Source organism: Orycteropus afer, unplaced genomic scaffold, assembly GCF_000298275.1.
Source record: "Orycteropus afer afer isolate SDZICR_OR568_19922 unplaced genomic scaffold, OryAfe1.0 scaffold00297, whole genome shotgun sequence".
In the NCBI taxonomy this organism is placed as follows: Eukaryota; Metazoa; Chordata; class Mammalia; order Tubulidentata; family Orycteropodidae; genus Orycteropus; species Orycteropus afer.
In genome coordinates this window covers 4,343,415-4,349,015 of record NW_006921884.1, presented here as the reverse complement: position 1 = coordinate 4,349,015, position 5,601 = coordinate 4,343,415, and the positions used below count along the sequence as shown (strand labels likewise).

The following is a 5,601-nucleotide window of genomic DNA, read 5'->3' as shown; positions in this document are numbered from 1 at the left end:
TTTTCTAACTCCAGGTCTTTGCACATTTCGTTATTATAATTGACTTTGTCTTCTCTTGCTGCTCTTTGAAATTTTCTGTTCAGCTCTTTTATCTTGTCATTTCTTCTATTTGCTTTAGCTACTCTCCACTCAAGAACAAGTTTCAGAATCTCTTCTGACATCCATCCATTTTGGTCTTATCTTCTTTTCCTGTCTTTTTAATGACCTTTTGCTTTCTTCATGGATGATGTTCTTGATGTCATCCCACAATTCTTCTAGTTTTTGGTCACTGATGTTCAGTGTGTCAAGTCTATTCTTCAGATGGTCTCTAAATTCAGGTGGGATATAATCAAGGTCATATTTTGGCTCTTGTGGACTTGTTTTCCCTTCAGCTTCAACTTGAACTTACGTATGAGCAACTGACGGTCCACAGTCAGCTCCTGGCCTTGTTTTGATTGAAGATATTGAGCTTCTCCATTGCCTCCTTCCACAGATGTAGTCGATCTGATTCCTGTATATTCCATCTGGTGAGAGCCACGGGTATAGCCACCATTAATGTTGTTGAAAAAGGTATTTGCAATGAATAAGTCATTGGTTTTACAAAATTCCATCATGGGATCTCCAGTGTTATTTCTATCACCAAGGCCATATTTTCCAACTACTGGTGATTCTTCTTTATTTTCAACTTTTGCATTCCAATCACCAGTAATAATCAATATATCTTTGTTGCATATATGGTCAATTTCAGACCACAGAAGTTGGTAAAATTCTTCAATTTCCTCATCTTTGGCTTTGATGGCTGGTGTGCAAATTTGAATAAGAGTCATATTAACTGGTCTTCCTTGTAGGCATATGGATATTATCTTATCACTGACAGCACTGTTCATCTGGAAACATCTTGCAACATTTTTTGTGATGATGAATGCCATGCTATTTCTCTCCAATCTGTCATTCCTGGCATAGCAGATCATATAGCTGTCTGATTCAAAGTGGCCAAAATCAGTCCATTTCAGCTCACTAATATCTAGGATATCGATCTTTATGCATTCCATTTCATTTTTGACAACTTCTAATTTTCCTAGATTCATACTTCATACATTCCATGTTTCAATTGTTAATGGATGTTTGCAGCTGTTTCTTCCCATTTTCAGTCATGCCACAGCAAATGGAGGTATTGAATGCTTTACTCCATCCATGTCATTAAGGTCATCTCTGCTTTGAGCAGGCAGCTGTTTCCTAGTTGTATTTTGAGTGCCTTCTGACCAGAGGGGCTCATCTTCTGGCACTCTATCAGACAATGTTTCAGGGCTATTCATGAAGTTTTCCAGTAATATATGAGACAGTGTTTCACCGCTATTCACAAGATTTTTGCTAGCCCATTTTTTGAAAAGTGGATGACCTCTTCTTTCTTCCAAGTCTGTCTCAGTCTGGAAGCTCTGCTGAAACCTGTCCACCATGAGTGACCCTGCTGGTATTTGAAACACCAGTGGTATAGCCTCCTGTCTCACAGCAACACACAAGCCACCACAGTACAATAAACTGACAGATGAGTGGTAGATTATATGCCTAGTTTTTAGCAATTCCTCTCATTCACTCTTCTGATTGACTCCCCCAGCAGTGCAGTATCATGAAACATAGAAGGCATTCAGTAAAGGGCACTATTATTATTTTTATTTTCATTAAAGAAACAAAGGAGAAACTTGAGATCAGGGAACCGAGGACAAGTGGTAAGCCTGTCTTCCAGCCTCAGGTCAGGCATTCAGTTCAGGCATTTTTTCCTGTTATTGCATTTAGCATTTGTGATAGCATGGCCTTCACAAACTTTCCTGGGAAATTACTACTTCTTATTCATGTTGGATGGGAGCTCTGGCAGCATAGTGCCTAAGGCACTTGACTGCTAACCAGAAGGTTGGTGGTTCAAACTCACCAGCCACTGCTCAGAAGGAAGGTTAGGCAATCTACTTCCATAGTGATACCACCTCAGAAAACCAAGGAGGGGTTGCTATGAGTTGAGGCCAACTCAACAGCACATAACAACAACATTCATGTTGGAAGGTGCTCTGGTGGCACAGTGGATAAGGCATTTGTCTGATAACCAGCAGGTTGGTGGTTCAAATTCAGCAGCTGCTCTGTGGGAGGAAGATGAGACAATCTATCTCTGTAAAGATTTATAGCCTTTGAAAGCCTATGGGGGTTGCTCTAAGTCTAGATTGACTCAATGGCAGTGGGATTCATGATGCAACTGACTAGCCCAGACTTCTTGCTGTTGTTATTTGCCATTGAGTCGGCCCCGACTCATAGCGACCCCTCCTTGGGTTTCTGAGGCAGTATCACTATGGAAGTAGGATTGCCCAACCTTCCTTCCAAGGAGTGGCTGGTGGGTTTGAACTGCCAGCCTTCTGGTTAACAGTCAAGTGCTTAGGCACTATGCTACCAGAGCAGACTAGAGCATGTAAATACTTCAGCCATGAGCTGATTTCTTTACCTTAATATGGTACATGTCTGGTCTCAAAAGAAGCCCTCTCTGCCATCTCTTGAGCAGTTCTTAACACAGGTACCACTTTATGGGCAGAGCAGACAAAGGGTGATCAGAGTCCTCCTTGTAAAGGTCACTGAACAGCCAACAAGCAAAAGCTTTCCTCGCCTGGGCTAAATCTTACCTGTGATAGAGAGGTGAAAAGTTTGCACTTCTGACCCAGACCAGGCTTCCTGGTACAAGGAAAAAGCTTCTTTTCATGCCATCTAAGAAGGAGTATCAAAGAATTTAACATTTAAATGCAATCAGGTTTTGCCCTTGTTGGAGGCAAAGCCTGTTTTTTGGCAATAGAAAAGGATTTAACAAGTTGCTTCTGGATTTCATTCAGGCCTTGCTAATGCAGTCTGTCATATCAGAAGAGGCTGGATAGGGAGCTAAAGTAATCCTTTTGGAACAGATAACTAATGCTCTACTGGGACTACTCAGGGCGTTTCTTCATGATGAGATTTGTTCTCTGCTAATATCTTAAGATTAGTTATTGATGACCTGATTTAAAGCCTCTAAAAACATCTAAAAATTCTTTTTGAACTTAAACATTAATAGAGGACATTGCCCCATAATATGATAATTCTGTAAAGGCCTTCCACAATATGCTACACCAACTTCTCTAGCCTGATTTTTTAAATCACTTTCTTTTACAAGATGTTGTTATTGTTACGTGTCATCGAGTCAGCTCCAACACATAATGACCCTATACACAACAGAACCAAAGACTGACGGGCATGGTGTCAATCCATCTCATTGAGGGTCTTTTTCTTTTTTGCTGACCTTCTACTTTACCAAGCATGATATCCTTTTCCAGGGAACGGTGCCTTCTGACAACATGACCAAAGGAGGTGAGATGAAGTTTGGCCGTTCTTGCTTCCAAGGAGCATTTGGGCTACATTTCTTCCAGGACAGATTTGTTTGTTCTTCTGACAGTACATGGTATTTTCAGTATTCTTCACCAACACCACAATTCAGAGGCATCAACTCTTCTTCAGTCTTTTTATTCATTGTCCAGCTTTCACATGCATATGAGGTGACTGAAAATACCATGGCTTGGGTTAGGCACACCTTAGTCTTCAAAGTGACATCTTTGCTTCTTAACACTATAAAAACGTCTTTTGCAGCAGATTTTCCCAGTGCAATAAGACATCTACTTTCATGGCTGTTGACTGTGGGTGCAAGTAAAATGAAATCCCTATCAACTTCGATATTTTCTCCATTTATCTAATGTTGATTCCTGGTTCAGTTGTAAGGATTTTTGTTTTATGTTGAGGTGTAATCCATACTGAAAACAGTAGTCATTGGTCTTCCTCAGCAAGTGCTTCAAGTCATCTTCACTTTCGGTAAGCAAGATTTGTCATCTGTATATTGCAGGTTGTTAATGAGTCTTCCTCCAGTCCTGATGTCGAGTTCTTCTTCTTATAGTTCATCTTCTCAGATTATGTGTTCAGCATCCAGACTGAATAGGTATGGTGAAAGAATACAACCCTGATGCACACCCTTCCCGATTTTAAACTATGCAGTATCCCCTTGTTCTGTTCAAATGACAGCCTCCTGGTCTATGTAAAGGTTCCTCACGAGCACAATTAAGTGCTCTGGAATTCTCATTCTCATTCCCAAAATTATCCATAATTTGTTATGATCCACATAGTCAAATGCATTCACATAGTCAACCAAACACAGATAAACATATTTCTGGCACTCTTTACTTTCAGCCAAGATCCATCTGATACCAGCAATAATATCCCTTGTTCCACATCCTCTTCTGAATCCAGCTTGCATTTCTGGAAGTTCCTTGTCACTATACTGCTGCAACTGTTTTGAATTATATTCAGCAAAATTTTACTTGTGTATCATATTAATGGCATTGTGTGATAATTTCCACAATCTATTGGATCACCTTTCCTTGGAATGGGCACAAATATCAATCTCTTCCAGTCAGTTGGCCAGGTAGCTATCTTCCAAATTTCTTGGCATAAGTGAATAAGCACCTCTAGCACTGCATCTGTTTGTTGAAACATATCAATGGGTATTCTGTCAATTTCTGAAGCCTTGTTTTTCACCAATACCTTCAGTGCAGCTTGGACTTCTTCCTTCAACACCACTGGTTCTTGATCACATGCCACCTCCTAAAATGGCTGAACATTGACCAATTCTATAGTGACTCTGTGTATTCCTGCAATCTTCTTTTTATGCTTTTTGCATTATTCAATATTTTGCCCATGTTGTTGTTAAGTGCCGTCGAGTCGCTTCCAACTCATAGCAACCCTATGCACAGCAGAACGAAACACCACCCGATCCCACGCCAGCTCCATGATCCTTGCTATACTTGAGCCCATTGTCGCAGCCACCGTGTCAATCCATCTTGTCGAAGGCCTTCCCCTCTTTCATCGACCCTCCACCTTACCAAACATGACATCCTTCTCCAGGGAATGGTCCCCTCTGACAACATGACCAAAGTAGGTGAGATGAAGTCTGGCCATTCTTTCTTCCAAGGAGCATCTCAGCTGCACTTCCTCCAGGACAGATCTGTTAGTTCTTTTGGCAGTCCATGGTACCTTCAGCATTCTTCGCCAGCACCACAACTCAAAAGCATCAACTCTTCTTTGGTCTTTCTTACTCATTGTCCAGCTCTCACATGCATACGAGGCGACTGGAAATATCATGGCCTGTGTCAGGCGCACCTTAGTCCTCAAGGAGACATTCTTGCTCCTCAGCACTTGAAAGAGTTCCTTTGCAGCTGACCTGCCCAGTGCCACATGTTGTCTAATGTCCCGACTGCTGCTTCCGTTGGCATCGATTGTAGAACCAAGCAACGTGAATTCTTTGCAACCTCAATCTTCTCTCCATTTATCATGATGCTGTTATTGGTCCAGTTGTGAGGATTTTTGTTTTCTTTATATTGAAACTGTATTCTTCAATCTTCATCAGTACTACAGACTGTATTCTTCAATCTTCATCAGTAAGTGCCTCAAGTCATCCTCACTTTCAGCAAGCAAAGTTGTATCGTCTGCGTATCTCAGGTTGTTAATGATTCTTCCTCCAATCCTGATGCCACGTTTTTCTTCATATAGTCCAGCTTCTCGGATTATTTGTTC

The 5,601-nt window shown here is 41.1% G+C and overlaps 1 protein-coding gene across 1 annotated transcript in view; it reads right to left on the bottom strand.

Moving 5' to 3' along the window:
• The window catches only part of FHIP1A (FHF complex subunit HOOK interacting protein 1A), a gene marked incomplete at its 3' end in the record, with an annotated part of 156,505 nt that overhangs the window by 31,136 nt on the left and 119,768 nt on the right, over nt 1-5,601 (bottom strand). The window lies entirely within an intron of this gene.